The 20,405-nt window shown below is 42.6% G+C and overlaps 1 long non-coding RNA gene across 3 annotated transcripts in view; it reads right to left on the bottom strand.

The window, feature by feature from the left end:
• Positions 1-8,998: 8,998 nt before the first annotated feature.
• The window catches only part of LOC111166700 (uncharacterized), a 34,430-nt gene continuing 23,023 nt past the window's right edge, over positions 8,999-20,405 (bottom strand). The window contains exon 3 of one of the 3 annotated variants that reach the window (XR_016391460.1): positions 8,999-19,835. This is a non-coding gene — a long non-coding RNA (uncharacterized LOC111166700). The remainder of the gene's footprint in view (positions 19,836-20,405) is intronic. The other 2 variants (XR_016391461.1, XR_016391459.1) reach the window with 2 other exon arrangements.

Raw genomic sequence — 20,405 nt, 5'->3', positions numbered from 1 at the left:
TGCCCCGGTCCGCGAAGATCCCACATGCCGCGGAGCGGCTGGGCCCGTGAGCCATGGCCGCTGAGCCTGCGCGTCCGGAGCCTGTGCTCCGCAACGGGAGAGGCCGCAGCAGTGAGAGGCCCGCGTACCGCAAAAAAAACCCCAAAAAACGATACTGATCATCAGGGTGTACAGGGATACTGAAGAATGCACTGCAGAGATCTATCACAGAAAAGAAGTCACTATTTTTAGGGATATGGGACAGTAAGGTTTGGGGGATAGGTACCACAGAATGACGAGGAATAATAATAGCGTTGATAGATCTCAAATCTTGTATGAATCTCCAACCTTTGTCATTAGGTTTTCTAACTGTCAAAATGGGAGTGTTACAAGGTCTGGTGCAAGGCATGATGAGCTCTTTCTTAATGTAGGCTGATAGCGATCCCAGAAAGACAGCAGTGAGCCGTCCTGAAGAGAGATCTTAGTTCCCTGCCCAGGAATTGGACCTGGGTAGCCTGGGTGAAAACCAGGAATCCTAGCTGCTAGACCACCAGGGGCCAGAGGCTAGAAGCAAAGTGGCCCTAGCTCTTTCCCCTGTTTGAAAGCAAGAGTGTTTTAAGGAGGCAAAAGCTGTAAAAACAGGTACAAAGTTTATTATTAGAGACACAGCACAATGTATGGGAGAGAACACAGAGAAGCAATTTGTTTATTTAAGTTAGAAGCTAGGCAGAAATACACACCTTGAGAGGAGTGCAGGCGTCCTGAATGAGAAGCGCAGTGAAGAGGTGATCTAAATCACTCATATAGGACAGTCCTTCCAGGTCTTTGTTTACCTTTGGCCAATTATCGTGTTTCTTTTTTCACAACTGGCTGGTCCCAGGACCCTCCTCAAGATGTCTGCGTAACTTTTTGCTAAGATGGATCCCACTGTAGAGGCCTGTGGGTGCATGTCCACACTTATTATGGGGTGGGGGCCCCTCCCTTTTTGACCCCCAAGGAGCCTTCCTGAGCATGTGCAGACAGGGAAGTTTTCCTTGACCTCAGGAGTGGGCCTCTTATGTCTTTACTTCAACAGAGCTCAGCTTCTGCCACCAGCTTTGTCCTTGGAGTGTCTGGGTGAGAACAAAGCTTCAATTTTACTCCACTTGACAAACACCAGCTGTCCAGCCCAGGGACCCATCTATCTCCTATCTCAATAGCAAGGGTTTTATTCCCTCTATACCTTCCTGCCTCAATGGATATTGACTAATATTGGACGGGGTTTATTGGGGTGTATGGTAAATTAATGGGTGATGAAGAATGTATTCTCCCTATGTCAGTAGGATTAAGTCCCCATACGTTTTTAAATACTAAGCCTAGCAATTTTTCTTGTTCTGCATCACCTTTACCATGGGCCGCAAACATTTTATGATGAAAGAAATCTTTTAGGTCTAAAAACCTTTCTCCCTTAGGAGTAAAAGAAATCTGGGCTTCATAAGTTTTTAACAAATCTCTACCTATCAGGTGAATAAGGGCACTTTCTACTAGGAAAAAGGAGTGCCTTCCTTTAAGTTCTCCTAAGTAAAATTCTAAAAGTAATGGTTTAAAAGCCTTAGTAGACGCATTGTAAACCCCCGGCATTTGTATTAAAGTATTAGTCCGAGGGAGGGAGCCTTTGATTTTGATAGGGTTTAAAATTGAAAAGATTGTTCCTGTATCTATTAGGGCTTTAATTGTTTCTCCTTGTATATTCACTTCCATTTCCCCAAGGGTGTTAGAAAGGAGAAGGGGGAAGTCTCGGGCTTCCCTGGTGGCGCAGTGGTTGAGAGTCCGCCTGTCGATGCAGGGGACACGAGTCCGTGCCCTGGTCCGGGAAGATCCCACATGCCGCGCAGCGGCTAGGCCCGTGAGCCATGGCCGCTGAGCCTGCGTGTCCAGAGCCTGTGCTCCGCAACGGGAGAGGCCACATCAGTGAGAGGCCCACGTACCGAAAAAAAAAAAAAAAAAAAAAAGACTGTAGGTTTAATTCATATGGACATGTTTTTAGGGTCAACAATGTTAAGTATAATACTTTAATTTTACCTAGGTTTATTGAAAGCCAAACAAGTTCATTTATTTTTTTTTTTTTGCTAATTTATCAGCAAGAAAAATAACTTGATATGATGAAAAATTAAATCTAAATGAGGGAAGAGTTTTGGGGTGAACTCTTTGGGAATAATTATGTTTTTGGAAAGTCTACTTAATAATAGTCTTGTTACCAAACCACACTTGGATCTGCTCACCTACATGCAGGACAGCCAATCTACTGACACAGGGTTGTGGTAAAAGAAAGTGCAGCATTTATTGCAGTGCGCTGAGCAAAGAATCCAGGTAGCTAGTGCTCAAAAGGCCTGAATTCCCTGATGGTTTTCAGGGAAAGGTTTTTAAAGCCAGGGTGTGGGAGGGGTGTTGTGGCATACATGATCAGCTTGTGGACATGCTACTGATTGGTTGGTGGTGAGGTAATCAGGAGTCAACCTTCTGGTTCCAACCGTTCTGGGTCTACATGCTTGTGGGCATCATGCAGTTAAAACTTCTTCCACCTGGTGGGAGTTTCAATCTCAGAAAAACAGCCCAAAGGAGATGGCTCAGAATATTATCTGCAGCCCTTGAGGAGGAACTCAGGGTCCTTGACTTTGTTTAATGGCTAAACTATTATTTTTTCTTGCTTGACTCTTTTCCTTTCTTTCAGTCTTTTCTCACTTTTCTGATTAAATTTATTCTTTGGAGCTCAGGGAAGGCCTAGGAGGTGAAAGTTTTTCTACAGACCAGAGGCAAGTAGAGGACGTGGGGGGGAAGGGTCTGTTCCCAGAAGGCTCCATAGGGTCCTGCACAGTTACAGTCTATTAATTTTTAGTTACTTGAAACTTTAGAGTTTTTCTCAATTAAATTAAATGAGAATTCATTGAATGTCTAGATAATTTTAAAATAAGATAAAATATGGAAACATTGATTCCTAGACAAGTCTAATTTCACCTATGTTTGTCCTCTTATGAGAGGAAACCTAGAGATGTTTGGGTTTATTATACACATGTCTTGTACTACACTGAAGAAAGAAATTACCCTATGAGACAATGTATGTTTTCAGAGGTTACAAAGTATGTTCATAAGTTTGCCAATCAGCAAATGCTGCTCTGGCAAATAGTTCACAATTACTTGCTTCTTGGTTTTCACTAGAGATTAATGTTTTTAAGCTCAAAAAGTGTACTATATATGTAATTAATTACTGGTATTATTGATAATATAGATGTAATTATTATTGTAATTACAGTATTAATATATTGTAAAGAATAATAAGGGAAGCATTTTAGTATGTTAAAAAAAAGTAGGATATATCCTGAGGTTATGGATATTTCCCCAGTTGGAGCTCATGTTGTGGCTGGGCTGGCCCTTGGGGGTTCTTATTATGATCACAAGACACATTTCAGTAACAACCCTCAGGGAAATTTGAAAAAAAACAAGGTTAATTATTCACAGATCCTTGAGGATTACACACAGCATATGCAGGGCCACATAGCGAGGTTGAGAGGAGAGAGACTTTATTATTATCTCTGCTACACACTTCAAAGGAAATGATGCCCAACTGGCCAGAGGAATTGGAAAAATGAGGAAGAATTTCTGTTTTGCTTGAACCAAGGTAGATAGTGGTTTAGACAGTGAACGAAGACATAAGACTAAGACCATGGATAAAGAGAGAATCCTACAAGAGCCCTGAGACAACACTCTGGAGAAAATACTGGAGGCCAATGTGAGGGACCGTTGGGTCTTAATAGTCGTCAACATACATGTGTCTGACTAGAATTTCCCAAACCTGGAGATCACTCTTCCATGAGAGCTCCCAACCCACAAGCGGCACATCTTCATGCAATGCCTTCCCAGTATTACTGAAGCTGCCATTGACAGGAAGAGGGATTCTCTGAAGCAGAAGTTCTGACTGGAGGCTCTGAATGCGAAAGCACTGGCCACCATCCCTTTTGTGATCTTGACCAGTGATAATAGTGTAGAGAAGCTGAAGGAAGTTTTAACCTTCTATAGGTTTGCTTTGGGCTAGTTGACAAATCCCTGGAAATCATAGCCAAGGATTTGCTTGTGTCAGCAGAGAAATGCAAGGCAAACTTATGTCTCCCTGTTATCTGCTGAAAAGGGTGATGAGTCCTTAGGGGAAAAATTGCTACATATATTGAGAAACATTGCTCAGTCACTGGGGGAGCCTTATTTAGAAAGACCTTCTATTTGCAAAATCACTTCCTTGATATTGTCGTGAGTGATGCTAAAGCTCTCCTTAAAAAAGAAAAGCTTTTCACAGAAAAGATGGCCTTGGTAGCTGGCCTGATGGTGGAGTTGCTCTAAGCAGGCCTGAACCACTGCCCCAAGCAAGGACCCCAGATATTTCCATGCTCCCACTCCTGGACAACCTCCACCTCAGTGACTAGCATTTTATAAAACATGGGATCAGTCTTAAAGACTCACTTAAAATCTACCTAAGGGGGAAAAAAAAGGAAGGGGATCAGGAATTCTATGCTGAGAAGAGAGACCATCTCTCTGTGACACAGCTATTCTGTGTCCAGGGCTGATCTCACTGAAGTTATCATACTGGCAAATTGCTGTGCTCAATGTCTGGCACCTAGTAGGTGCTCAGTAAGTGTTTGATGTCTGCACATATCCACAGTCAACAGAGGCCATTCCTGATGGTCCCTCATGATGTGCCCATCTGATGTTTCTTCTGGCCGCCTTCTAAAATTATCATGTTATTCTAGAAGCCTCCGCAACATAAACATGAGCAGGACATAAGGTCAGAGGAAGTGAAAGAGGAAACAGAGCCAAGGGAAAGCCTGCAACTAAGGTAATGTGAGAAAGGAGAATGTCCTTGGCAGGAATGTAGCCTGGGGATCTTCCATATTAGAACCCTGGAAGATATTCAACTGCCACGTCTGCAGATGACTGAGGCAGGAAGAAGGCCTGTGTTGGAGAGAGTCAAGATGACTGGCAGATTACTAATGGGAGCTCTCCAGTTTGGATGTGATCATCAACCTGAGAGCTCTCCAAACTGTATTATTTTGGGACTTTTATGGAGGCTACCTTCATGTAGGCATAATCAATTATGAACTATATTTCCAGCCCATCTCCTCTCTCTGGAGGATGAGGAATGAGACTGAAAAATTAATCATGTCCTGGACTTTCTGGTGACCAGCCCCCATCCTGGAGCCATCCAGGAACCCACCCAGAGCTGCTTCATCAGAAGAAAAGACGCTGCTATTACCCAGGAAATTCCAAGTATTTAGGAGTTCTGTGTCAGGGATGGGGTCAAAGACAAATATTAGAACAAGAGTTGCTCCTGGTGCTCTTATTACGTAGGAAATTACAAGGATTTCAGAAACTCTGTTCCAGGAACTTGTGGGCAGAGGACAATACATATTTTCTATTTCACAACCCTAGAATCCATCTGAAAACCGGCTCCGACACTGACACACCGTGTGGCCGCCTCAGAGCTAGTGTTCTCTCTAGGGAGGAAGTAATCACAATACAGTCTCCAAAGGGTCTTGATACAACTCAATAAGAAAACACACAAAAATTACTTCATTAATGTATAGTGCACTATATGATGTAAGGTCTTCTTCATATTTCTCCCTCAAAATCTCTCCTCTTTCCCTCCTGCCCACACTCAGTGGAAAACCAGTAATCACAGAATGTGGGAAGAACCAGGGATCAGCAGACGGCTCCTCTCAATCATTCCATTCAGATAGATGTGCAACAGGCAGCAAATGACAGGGGGAAATTATCAATCAACTTCAGGAAAGGGATGGGCCCACACAATAAGACAGGGACATCACAGAAATACAAAGAATAATAGATTACTATGAACAGTTATACACCAAGAAAATGAACAAACTAGAAGAAATGGATGAATCCCTAGAAATGTACAATCTCCCAAGAATGTATCAGGAAGAAATAGAAAATATGAACAGATTGAGTACTACTATTGAAATTGAATCAGTAATCAAAAAACTCCAAACAAACAGAATTTCAGAACCAGGAGGCTTCACTCTTGAATTCTACCAAACATTTAAAGAAGAGTTAACACCCACTCTTCTCAAGCTATTACAAAAAGTTGAACAGGGAGGAATGCTTCTGAACTCATTCTATGAGGCCAACATTACCCTGGTACCAAAATTAGACAAAGACACTCAAAAAAGTAAAGTTACAGGCCAATGTAACTGATGAACATAGATGCAAAAATCTGCAACAAAATATTAGTAAACTGAATTCAGCAATACGTTAAAACAGGGGTCCCCAACCCCCAGGACGTGGACCTGTATTGGTGCATGGCATGTTAGGAACCAGGTCTTACAGCAGGAGGTGAGTGATGGGCGAGTGAGTGAAGCTTCATCTATCACTCCACATAGCTCCCCATCACTTACATTACCACCTGAACAATTCCCCCACTCCTGGTTCGTGGAAAAATTGTCTTCCATGAAACCAGTCCCTGGTGTCAAAAAGGTTGGGGACCGCTGTATTAAAAGAATCATACAGGATTGGGCTTCCCTGGTGGCACAGTGATTGAGAGCCTGCCTGCAGATGCAGGGGACACGGGTTCGTGCCCTGGTCCGGGAAGATCCCACATGCCGTGGAGCGGCTGGGCCCGTGAGCCATGGCCACTGAGCCTGCGTGTCCGGAGCCTGTGCTCCGCAACGGGAGAGGCCGCAACAGTGAGAGGCCCGCGTACCGCAAAAAAAAAAAAAAAGGAATCATGCAGGATCATCAATTGGGATTTATCCCAGAAATGCAAGGATTGTTCAATATCTGCAGATCAATCAAGTGAAACACACATTATCAAATTGAAGGGTAAACATCATATAATCTCAATAAATGCAGAAAAAGCTTTTGACAAAATTTAACATATATTTATAATAAAAATTCTCAACAAAGAGGATATAGAGGGAACATACTTCAACATAATAAAGGCTGCATATGAAGAATGTACAGCCAACATCATACTCAGTGGGGAACAGCTGAAAGCATTTCCTCTAAGATCAGAAACAAAATGAAGACACCCACAATCATCACTTTTATTCAACATAGTATTGGAAGTCTTAGCCACAGCAATCAAACAAAATGAAAAGAAAAAAGAATTCAAATGGGAAAGGAAGAAGTAAAACTGGAAGGTTTTCAGATGACATGATACTCTATATAGAAAATCCTAAAGACACCACAAAAAATCTATTAGAACTAATATATGAATTTAGTAAAGTTGCAGGATACAAAATTAATATGCAGAATCTGTTGTGTTCTATACCTAACAGGGAACTATACAAAGGAGAAATTAAGAAAACAATCCCATTTTAAAATTGCATCAAAAAGAATAAAACACCTAGGAATACATAAAATCAAGGAGGTAAGAGACTTGTAAAATTTTAAGATATTGAGGAAAGAAGTTGAAGATGACACAAACAAATGGAAAAATATACTATACATGTAGATTGACAGAATAAATGTTGTTAACATAACCATACTCCTCAAGGCAAACTGCAGATTCAAAACAATCCCTATCAAAATACCAATGTCATTTTTCACAGAATTAGAACAAATAATTCTAAATGCATATGGAAACACAAAGACCCAAAATAAACAAAACATCCTTGAAAAAGAAGAACAAACCTGGAGATATCACATTCTTTGGTTTCAAACTATACTATAAAGCTACAGTAATAAAAACAGTATTGTACTTGTACAATAGATACATAGATCAACGGAACAGATAACCCAGAAATGAACACTTTCTTCTATTGTCAATCTACAACAAAGGAGGCAAGAATATACGGTGGGGAAAAGACAGACTCTTCAATAGATGATGTTTGCAAATCTGGACAACTATATGCAAAACGATCAAACTGGACTACTTTCTCACATCATATACAGAAATAAACTAGAAAGTAGTTAATTTTTTAGTTTAAAGATATTTAAAAAGATTTAAAGACTTAAATGGAGACCTGAGCCAATAAAACACCTAGAAGAAAACATAGGCAATAAGCTCTTTGGCATCAATCTTAGCAATTTGGGGGGGAATATGTCTTTTCATGCAAGGGAAACAAAAGAAAAAAAAACCAAATGGGACTACATCAAACTAAAAACCTTTTGCACAGTGAAGGAAACTGTCAACAGAACAAAAAGGCAGCCTACTGAATGGGAGAAGATATTTGCAAACCATATATCTGATAAAAGCTTAATATTCAAAATATACACATCAACATCAAAAAAAACAAACAATCGGATTAAAAATGGGCAGAGGGGGCTTCCCCGGTGGCGCAGTGGTTGAGAGTCTGCCTGCTGATGCAGGGGACGCAGGTTCGTGCCCCAGTCCGGGAGGATCCCACATGCCGCGGAGCAGATGGGCCTGTGGGCCGTGGGTGCTGGGCCTGCGTGTCCAGAGCCTGTGCTCCGCAACAGGAGAGGCCACAACAGTGAGAGGCCTGCGTACCACAAAAAAAAAAAAAAAAGAGGACAGAGGACTTAAAGAGACATTTCCCAAAGACATATAAGTGGACAAAAAACACCTCAAAAGATCCTCCACATCAGTAATCATCAGGGAGATGCAAACCAAAACCACAATGAGATATCACCTCACACCTGTCAGAATGGCTTTTATCAAAAAGACAACAAATAAAAAGTATTGGCGAGGATGTGGAGAAAGGGAACACTTGTACACTGTGAGTCGAAATGTAAATTGGTGCAGCCAATATGGAAAAGAGTATGGAAGTTCCTCAAAATATTAAAAATAGAACTATCATACAATCCAGCAATTCTACTTTTGGGTATTTTTCCAAAGAAAATAAAAACACTAATTTGAAAAGATATATGCACCCCCAAATTCTTTGCTGCCTTATTTACAATAGCCAAAATATGGAAGCAACCTAAGTCTCCATTGATAGGTGAATGGATAAAGAAAATGTGGCATATATATATATATATATATATATATATATACATATATATGTCTACATATATGTGTATGTGTGTATATATATATATATATGTATATATACACACACAAACACACATAATGGAATATTAGCCATAAGAAATAATGAAATCTTACCATCTGTGACAATGTGGATGGACCTAGAGGGTATTGTCCTAAGTGAAAGTCAGATAGAGAAACACAAACACCATATGATTTTACTTATGTGTGGAATCTAGAAAACAAAATGAATGAAGAAACATGACAAAACAGAAAGAGACTCATAGATACTGCAGAGAATAGACTCATGACTGCCAGAAGGAGGGGGTAGGGGAATGAATGAAATAGGTAAGTGAGACTAAGATACAAACTTTGGCTGCTAAAATAAAGAAGTCAGAGGGATGTAATGTAAAGCATAGGGAATATAGTCAATAATGTTGTAATAACTTTGTATGGTGATAGAAGTTACCTAGACTTATCATGATGATTATTGTGTAATGTATAAAAACACTGAATCATTTTGTTGTACACCTGAAAGTGATATAATATTGTCAGTCAATTATACCTCAGTTTTTTTAGAAGATGGTAAGTTTGGTGTTACACATATTTTACCACAATAAATAAAATTTATATGGAGACAAAAAAGACCCCGAATAGCCAAAACAATCTTGAGAAAGAAAAACAGAGCTAGAGGAATCAGGCTCCCAGACTTCAGAGTATACCACAAAGCTACCATAATCAAAACAGTATGGTACTGACACAAAAACAGAAATATTGATCAAAGGAACTGGATAGAAAACCCAGAAATAAACCCATGTACCTATGGTCAATTAATCTACAAACAAAGGAGGCAAGACTATACAATGGAGAAAAGACAGTGTCTTCAATAAATGGTGCTGGGAAAACTGGACAGCTACATGTAAAAAAAAATGAAACTGGAACATTCTTTAACACCATACAAAAATAAACACAAAATGGATTAAAGACCTAAATGTAAGGCCGGATACTACAAAACTCTTAGAGGAAAACATAGGGAGAAAACTCCCTGAGATAAATTGCAGCAATATCTTTTAAAATCTGTCTCCCAGGGTAATGGAAAAAAAAATAAACATATGGGACCTAATTAAACTCAAAAGCTTTTGCACAACAAAGGAAACCACAAAGTGAAAAGACAACCTACAGAATGGGAGAAAATATTTGCGAACAATATGGCCCACAGTGGATTAGTCTCGAAAATTTACAAACAGGTCATGTGGCTCAATATCCAAAAAACAGAAAATCCAATCAAAAAATGGGCAGAAGATCTAAATAGACATTTCTCCAAAGCAGACATACAGATGGCCAAGTGGCACATGAAAAGATGCTCAACATCACTAATTATTAGAGAAATGCAAACCAAGACTGCAATGAGGTACCACCTCACATCAGTCAGAATGGCCATCATCAAAAAATCTACAAACAATAAATGCTGGAGAGGGGACTTCCCTGGTGGCACAGTGGTTAAGAATCCACCTGCCAATGCAGAGGACAAGGGTTCGAGCCCTGGTCTGGGAAGATCCCATATGCCATGGAGCAACAAAGCTCATGTGCCACAACTACCGATCCTGTGCTCTAGAGTCCGCAAGCCACAACTACTGAGCCCACGTGCCACAACTACAGAAACCTGCATGCCTAGAGCCCATGCTCTGCAACAAGAGAAGCCACCACAATGAGAAGCCTGCGCAGCACAACAAAGAGTAGTCCCCGCTTGCTGAAACTAGAGAGAAAGCCCGCATGCAGCAACAAAGACACAACACAGCCATAAATAAATAAATAAATAAATAAATGCTGGAGAGGGTGTGGAGAAAAGGAAACCCTCCTACACTGTTGATGGGAATGTCAATTGGTGCAGTCACTATAGAGAACAGTATGGAGGTTCCTTAAAAAATGAAAAATAGAGCTACCATATGATCCAGCAACCCCACTCCTGGGCATATATCCAGAGAAAAACATGGTTTGAAAAGATACATGCACCCCAATGTTCACTGTAGTGCTGTTTACAATAGCCAAGACATGGAAACAATCTAAATGTCCATTGACAGAGGAATGGATAAAGAAGATGTGGCATATATATACAATGGATTATTACTCAGCCATAAAAAAGAATGAAATAATGCCATTTGCAGCAATATGGATAGACCTGCAGATTATCATACTAAGTGAAGTAAGTCAGACAAATATTATATGATATCACTTATATGTGGAATCTAAAAAAAATGATACAAATGAACTTATTTAGAAAACAGAAACAGACTCACAGACTTAAAGATCGGACTTACCGGGGGGGAAGGGTGTGGGGAATGGATAGACTGGTATTTGGGATAGATTTGGGGTTGACATGTACACACTGCTACACTTAAAAAAGTGACAAGTAAAAAAACCTGTGTATGTGAATATACAATTATCTCAAAATATTAGGCTGGCCAAAAAGTTCGTTCGCATTTTTCCATAAGGTGTTACCAATAAAAAAGTCTTATGAAAAGAACAGGTGATATTATTTTTTTAAAAAATCTCTAAAGCAGAAACCTAGGAAGAAAATTGTTAACTTTGATGACAGCAAAAAGGAAGATACCTCTTCAAAGGTTGTCACCACATACACCACAGAAGAGAACCGATGAAAAAATACATTTACAACAGCTGTCAATGGCCAGAATATACCAGCAACTTCTACAACCTGAGAAGAAATGGACAGGAATCACTACGGAAAAATAAAATTGTGAAGAGGTAATTTATAGAAATTGAAAAATGAACGGCCAACAGATAGGTGAAAGGTTGCTCAAAATCAAGTGTCATGAGTAAAAATGGAAATGAAGACAAAAGAGAGACACCCCTCCATGCCTATCAACTATGAGAAATCAGAGGAGGGCCACGTGTGGGGGGAGATAGAGGGAAGCAAGATCTTGGTTCTGCTGGCCCCAGGGCAGGTAGCGCAGTTTTTCTGGAGAGCAGTCAGGCGAAGTCATCAGTGCCAGAATTTCTCACACAGGCCCAGGCGGGAACACGGCCCAAATGTGCGTTGCAGCAGAGTTGGTGGCGGAGATTGGGAGGCAGCCCGGGGGACGGGAGAGGGATGTGATGTGAGTAGGATGCAGCAAGAACCCGCTGCGGATTATCATGTAGTTGTCCCCACGGCAAAGTGGACACAATGCTGTGAGGAGAGAGTAAGAAACAATCTGTTGCAGAAGATAGTACTAGTTGTGTAAATTTAAAATAAAAACAGCACAGAATTTTTAAAGATGAAATTGAATTCAACAATTTTTATCAAAGGAAGCGATTGCCGTTGTGTGGGAGAGAAGCAGAATGAGGGCATGGGACGGGAATGGGACCTGATTCACTAATGAGCTAATATTAAAAACAACAGGTGTGCTGTGCACAAAACAGACGGTGCTTTGCCATGATCTGGACAGCAGGGCCAATTTAATCTGGACAGCAGGCCCAAAAGAGTTGATTGATTTTGTTACCAGAGTCGCCGCAGACCCTTGCTAAAAACCCACCAACACCTCCGTTGAACAAGAACTAACATATATCTTTAAGTCATAAGGTCAGAACACAGAGAAAGGAAGCCATAGCAAGAGAAAGACAAAAACCAGATAGAACCAGCTGAAACCAAGATGGGGCCAAATCTGACCTTCAGCAGACCCTGAGTCTCATTATACGCTGATTTTACTGCATTAGCCGCTAAGTGACACACCTACAGGGGGCCATGAAGTCATAGGCCAAAAAACGGACAGAAAAGGGGTGGCATCCCAGCTCCAGGAAAGTCCTGCCTCTTTCCCAGAAAACTAATGCCTGTGCCTTCCCATCTTTAGTCTCACCCCTCATTGTTCTTACCGCTTAAAAGCAAATCCCCTTTGCCACTAAGGTGAGAAGTCGATTTGTGAACTAAGTTCCCAATTCTCCATTCTCTGGCCATTGAATAAAGCTTGCGCTACTCCAGTCTAAGCTTTGGCTTCGTTTTTGGCTGTGCAAGCTCACATGGAAAAAGTACGTTCTCCACTGAGAGACAGGGGGCCTTGGCCAGTCTATGGCTGAGTGGGGGGTCCATATGTCCTAATTTGGTAACAGTTTTCAAAGAAAGAAAAAAAATAAGCTTAAAAGTTAGGGAGGGAGAGGATTATCTGGGGCTGTGAAGCCCAGTGGTGGCCGCATCCAAACCCTTGCTATGACCTGGGAGGATTTCTCTGTGAGGTGGCCAGTGGGATTGTCAACTGCCATGCCAACCAGACATGAAACCAAGAGCCTGGGCACATGGGCTTTCCTTCAGCATTCTCAGAGGGGACATTCCCACTGACCACCCCTCTGTTACCCCAGGCCCCTTCCAAGGCAAGGGTGGGTTTGGGCTATAAAACGCTCTTCTGATCTCACATCTGGTTCCTATATCCTCAGCTCTTCCTCTCCCAGATTCCTCCTTTATCTCTTACTCACAGCTTCCCCCCTGGAACTTCCCCAGGGTTAACACGGGATCTTCTGAAATGTTAGTTCTACCCACGTGGGGTTAGCGGGTGTTGAGGGAGGAGGCCATGTGGAGGGAACCAAAGGGTCAGGAATGTGACCAGGAGACAGGAACTCCAGTTCTGGTCCCCACCCAGGCACTAATGCTTGTGGCCTTTGCAGCCTTGGAGCATAAATGTCCTTTTTGGAGCAATGAGAACCCCCTGCAAAAGTCTGTGATCTGACTACCTGGGAGGTTGGGAACGTGGAGAGCATGGGGTCCATGGGACCAAGGGGAAGAGGAAGGGAAGGAGGATCACACAGGAGACCAGCAATGGCTACCTTGGTGCCTGCAACCTAGGACCCAGAAGAAGGGGCCTAGGGCAGGGTCACTTCTCTTTCTCCCATAATCACCATCTCACCTGGGTCCCCTGAGTGCTGGGAGTTAGCAGGACAGGAGGAGACAGGGGCTGTGAGGTGTGTGGATTATTTCCCGCCCCACGACCAACCTCTCCATCCCCTCTCCCCTTCCCTGGAAATTTCAGACCGAGTTTTCCGCTGGCTTCTGAAAGAAACACAAAAGGAACCTTTGAACTTCCTCATAATCAGCTCTGTGCTGTGCTGACCAGCTGCCCACAGGCCCAATCAGTAAACAATGGTTCAGCTTCGACTCTCCACACCTTAGTTTTTAAAAGTAAAACTATCAAAAACAGAAAGGAAACACTGCATTTATCCACAATGCTGGAAGGAGGGAGCCACAGATAAGGCTCTTTTAGGGTGCTAGGGCCTTGAAGCTGAAGGGCCCAGAAACTTTGCAGAGGAGGTGACACTTGCTGAGGTCGAATTTAGGATTGGCAGGAGGATGGTTTGTGGTTCTCAGGGCATGGTCCCATACTTTCAGTATCAGCATGCCCTGAGGATGTGTTAGAAATGCAAATTCTAGGCCCCACTGAATCAGAGATGCAGGGATGGGCCCAGCAACCAGTGTTTAGGAGCTCTCATCCTCTGTGGAATTCACATATAAGCCCAAGTTTGAGACCACCCTTGTAGTGGTGGTACCCTTGAAGGGAGTTTCTAATCATCTATTGATAGAAGACAAAAATGTAGAAGCCCTCACGGAAGGGATATGCTAAAGTGTCGGCACATGTTTGCCTCAGGCTCTGTTTTCTTTGGAAACTGGATTAAGACACAATTCCAACGTGCCCGATGCCAGGCGAAAGTGAAGGAACTGTCTATTATAGGCGTTTGCCCATGTCTACCCTCAGGGTGGGAAATTCCATAAACATAGCTGAATTTTTTAAAAGCACTTAGTGCTTATCATATATTTACGCTTCTACTTTGTTTGAAAACTTATTTAAGGCAAAACATGAGATAGCATGGATTAGATGTATGTGAACAATAAAAAGGAAGCATGGTTACTACAGGCCTGCCCAACGATTTGGTCTGATGTGATGTAGGTAGCCAATTCACAGGACTTTGGACAGTCTCTCAGCTCTGCCGAAAACTGCATCATGAGGAGCAAGAGTTGGGCTCCTCCAGAGTGGGGTGCTGGCACCCCGACTGTGAATTTATTCAGTAAGGAAGTCAACAAGTGATCGCTCCAAATCTCTCTGTACCAGCCTCCCCCCGCCAACCTCCAATGCCCTGTAATCCCTCCCAGCTCTGGAAACAGGCACCCCAGGATGACAAACAGCACAGTGAATAACAACAAAACTGGCTGTGTCTTCCCCCATTCCATAGCCCTGGAATCTGCTTCTAGCCACACCTCTGCAGCTCTTCCCATAATCTCAGTTCCCACGCTGTCTTCCAGGTCTGCAGCCTACCTACACAAGAAGGCAGGCAGTGTCACCCTCCCTGGTCCTCGGAGAGGTTCCCCAGCCTCTGACCTCCTTGTACTTCTCCTCTCCCAGGCCCCCTTCCTCACCCACATGGAGCTGGCAAAAGGGAGTGGGTTCTTGGTTCCTAGGAGGAAGACAAAGAACCCAGGCTTGAGAACCCAAGAATTGTCCCATCTATTCTGGGTCCCTTGCTCATCCATGTGAATTTTAGAATCAGCATGACAATCTATAATAAAAATCCAAATCCCATATCCAGAAAAGGTAAATCCATAGAGACAGAATGCCGATTGGTGGCATTATGGGTTGAATTACATCCCCCAAAAGATATGCTGAAGTTCTAACCTCCAGTGGCCATGAATGTGACTTTATTTGGAGATACGGTCTTTGCAGATGCACTGAATTTGGGTAGGCTATAATCCAACCACGTGTCCCCAAGAAGAAAAGAAGAGACACAAAGGGAAGGCAGCCACGTGAGGTAGGATGTATGCAGACATGGGAGTGAGGCTGTCACAAATCAAGCAATGCATGTGGCTAACAGGAGCTCAAAGAGGCAAGAAAATGTCGATGAAAGAATGCTGCCTGCCATATCAATAAACAAAGGATATTGAACCATCAAGCCATCACACTGCAGCCACCCCCAGTGATGCACCCTGAGGAGACTCAGGATGAGAAAGCATAGGATACTGGCCTCAGATAGCTGAGGTGCATATCAAAGGAATGATTTCAATGAGCAGACTCTTGCATCTTCTCATACATAGATATGTGCTAAATTCATTAACTTGAGATGTATGGTTTTCTTTAATTATCAGTAATCTCTTGATGTTCCGACTACCTGCTCTGTGTTGCAAAAACTCCTATATAGCCTGTGTCCTCCCTTACCTCTTCGGAGGAGTCCCTTAGAGATATTTGACAGGCTGCGTCCCAGGCTTAAGTCCTCAGTTTTGTCTGCTGAGTAAAACATAACTGTCAATTTTTAGGTTGAGCATCTTTTTTCAGTCAACAAAAGAAGTCTCCCCTAGAGCCTTGGAAGGATCATGGCCCTGCCAACACACTGAATTCAGACCCTTGGCTTTCAGGACCACGAGAGGATCAATTTCTGCTCTTCTTTTTTATACGCTGACCAGGTTGTGGTACTCTGTTATAGCAGTCATAGGAAACTAATAGTGGTGGTTACGAGCATTATGGGGAGGGGGATATTAGGAGCAACTGCTTGATGGGTACAGGGTTTCCTTTTCAGGTGCTGAAAATGTTTGGAAATTTTTCCAAATTTTCATTGCCAATAAAAATATGTGGAAGTACATAGAGATTGCACAACGTGGTGAATGTACTGAATGCCCCTAAGATGGTCATTTAAAATGGCGATTTTGGGGGCTTCCCTGGTGGCACAGTGGTTGAGAGTCCGCCTGCCGATGCAGGGGACATGGGTTCGTGCCCTGGTCCTGGAAGGTCCCACATGACACGGAGCGGCTGGGCCCGTGAGCCATGGCCGCTGAGCCTGCGCGTCCGGAGCCTGTGCTCCATAACGGGAGAGGCCACAGCAGTGAGAGGCCTGCGGACCACAAAAGTAAATAAATAAAAAAAAATAAAATGGCAATTTTTATTCTATGTGAATTCACCTCTATTTAAAAATTTTAAATAATAAATAAATAAATCCATCCATCCATCCATCCATTCATCCATCTATCCATCCATCCTTCTGGGGTTTAGATTGAGATTGAATTGAATCCATTGGATAATCGAGAGGAGCTGACCTGTGAATAAGTCTTCTTTACATAAGTCTTTTACATGTTTTCTTTTTAAAATTTTTATATTTCTTTATTTATATTTTACATAAGTCTTCTTTATATGACAGCTTAATTTCTTGTAGATATATTTTCTATAGTTTCCTTATGCATATACAAGGAAATAGTATGGATTCTTATTTTTCTCTGGAAAAGTAGCATAATAGACACCCATTTTCACTAAACAATCTTTTGTAGAGATCTTTCCATGTCAGTACATAGAGATCATTCTCATTCTTTCATGCTGCATAATAGTCAACATATATGGTCGTATCATCACATAACAGTCCCCATGGATGGACTTCTGGTATATTTCCATCTATGGTGAAGCTGTAATGAATGATGTTGGATGTATACCACTTTACAAATTCACGGGTATATATGAGCAGCCAGCTCTGGCTCCCCACTCTTCCTTTAACCTGGTGTGTATGGTCCCAACTGAATATAGCCTAGAAACTCAAAACAGAGTCTGTCTCTGGAAGAGTTTTCTCCCAGACAAGGCCCCCATTTTCCAGCTCATGGGATTGGGGAGAAGGCTCCAAGATATAGCCCCTTCAGTCTCTGTGTCACCCTAACCCCATTTCCACTGGCGCAGTTCCAGTTCCCCATCAGCACAGGTGACCACATGCACACACACACACACACACACACACACACACACACACTCACTCACTCACCAAGGTGCAAAAGAAACCATTTTCAAGTGCTGAGCTCTTAGCTATTTCTGTCAACTAAAAAAGAATGTACAATGTAAACGCTGAGAATTATATTTTATGTAGGGCATTACTGAGGATTTTAGCCTGGGATACAGCCTCTCAGATAGCTCAGAGGGACTGTTCTGAAGAGGTAAGGGAGGAGCCAGGATATATAAGAGTTTTTGCAAACAAAACAAAACAAACAAACAAAAAAAACCCCCAAACAGGTAGTCTGAACATGAAAAGATTACTGTTAATTAAAGACAATCTGACACCTCTAACTAATGAACTTAGTGCTTTTCTCTGTATGGGAAGATGCAAGAATCAGGGCTTATTGAATTAATCCTTTGATATGCACCTTAACCATCTAGGGCCAGTATCCTGTTTACCTCCATCCTTAGTTCCTCTCAGGTCGCACCATCCAGATTGGCTGTGGAGGCTGATGACGTGGTAGCTGCAACATTCATTGATTACTGAAATGGCAGGTGATATTTTGTCTAAATTTCCCTCAAGAAATCAATGCTTGGATGGCTACTGGATAGGGAAGAGCTGACCTAAGACACAGAGCACACTGATGACATGGCCTGGGAGGAACTTCCAGACATGAGAATCACAGAAGTGAACGTCAGTGGAGGCCATCCCTGGGGAGGAGCAGAGATATACCTGCATGGTGACACAACAGGCCTGTGGCAACGTCTCTGAAACTTGAGGTGGAGAGTGAGAGGAAGGGCAAGAGAATAAAGGAGAAGAGAGAGGTATCTGGGATTGCAGCACAGGGCAGGTAAGCACCTGGGAAGACCAGGCTCACTGTCCCTCCCCTCTCCAGAACTGCCACCCACCCTTCTGTCTAGGCTGTTCCTGGCAATGCACTGCTGTCCTTCCCAAACCAGAAGTGATCAGAGCTGTGGGTGGAGGAAGAAATGAAAGAAGGAGTGAAGAGTTGAAGATGGATTGGGGAAGAGGTGTTCATGCTTCCCCGTGCTTTCCTGTATGGCTGGATACCTGCCCCCATTCCCATTACCTGCCTCCATTCCCATTCTGTTTCCAGTATTACAGATATTTTTTTGTCACATAAAGGATAAAAACAAATACTCCAGAGCCAAGTGTATGTCAGGAGAAAAAGTTGAATTCTATGCGAGTTGAGGTGTCAGACTGCTGTATCAGAGCCAAAATGTATAATGGCTCAAAATGTGAAATGGTTCATTTCTTGCTCGCTTACTTGGCAGACTAAGTGGCCAGCTGACCTAATGAGTATTCACGTAAATGAGTAAACTAAGAAACTTGAATTACGCTCTCTTTTTTTTCTAAACTGTTAAGACCAATCCAACATGAAAACTGGTGAGGTGTTTACACCTCACTAACGCAAAGTGAATAGGAGTAATCTGCCTGATAACTGGTGATGCATGATCAGTTTGGCCTTGACTTTCATTGGACACTGTGGTTCCAAATGGGCCAATCCTGAATGATCCTGCCCAGACCTTGGTCCTGGGGCTGGTTTTTACCCACTGAAGTCTCCATTTGAGTTTGGACTCAAAATACAGACCAGGTGCAAGGGGCTTGGTATTAAGATCAGGTTTTTACTTCTACCCATTTTGAGGGGCTATGTCACAGAACCTGCCTTCCCCATAACTCTCTCTCTCTCTGCTCAGTCTTTGTCTCTGTCCTTACCTTCCTTCTTCTCCCACTTCTGTCTTCTCATTTTTCTTCTCTGCTTTGGCAGTAAGATCCCAGAATTGTTTCATTCAAAAGATTTGGGGGAGTGCCCTTCTAAGCCAGTTGTCACTTACCTTTCCTTCAACAAAGGGACTTTGAGAATTTTTTAAAATTTTATTTATTTATTTATTTATGGCTACATTGAGTCTTCGTTGTTGCGCCTGGGCTTTCTCTAGTTGCTGCGAACAGGGGCTCCTCTTTGTTATGGTGCACAGGCTTCTCATTGCAGTGGCTTCTCTTGTTGTGGAGCACAGGCTCTAGGCGCTTGGGCTCAGTAGTTGTGGCTCGCGGGCTCTAGAGCACAGGATCAGTAGTTGTGGCACACGGGCTTAGTTACTCCGCGGCATGTGGAATCTTCCCCGACCAGGGCTCGAACCCATGTCCCCTGCATTGACAGGCAGATTCTTAACCACTGAGCCACCAGGGAAGTCCTGGGACTTTGAGAATTTTATTAAATCTTTAAGCAACATCCCCCACCCAACCCCACCCCCACCCAAGAAAAGGCCACACTCAACATTTCACACCCAATCATAGAGGGTTCCTAAATCTGCTGAAGCCACAGAACCCAGGAGACCTGGTCTGAATCCATTTTCTGTTTTTCTCACATGAGGGTGTAGACAAAGAATGTCACCTGCGATTTCAGTAAACAAAGGATGTTGGGACCTTAAAGCGATCAGCCACTGCAGCTGCACCCTAAGGGGAATTCAGGATGGAGAAAAATGGGAAAAATGGGATACTGGCCCTAGATAGTTAAGATGCATATCAAAAGAATGATTTCAATAAGCCCAGACTCTTGCATGTGCCCTTACATAGAAAAGCACTAAAATTATTAACTTGAATTGTCTGCATTTTTTGTGTGATTAGCGGTAATCTTTTGATGTTCGACTACATGTTGTTTTTTTTCCACAAAATCTCCTATATATCCTGGCTCCTCCTTTACCCCTTTGGAACTGTT

Source organism: Delphinapterus leucas, unplaced genomic scaffold, assembly GCF_059928025.1.
Source record: "Delphinapterus leucas isolate spDelLeu-1000000601 "Yukka" unplaced genomic scaffold, BTC_Dleu_Yukka2 spDelLeu_asBTCV2_sq25, whole genome shotgun sequence".
NCBI lineage: Eukaryota > Metazoa > Chordata > Mammalia > Artiodactyla > Monodontidae > Delphinapterus > Delphinapterus leucas.
This window is presented reverse-complemented; position numbering and strand designations above follow the sequence as displayed.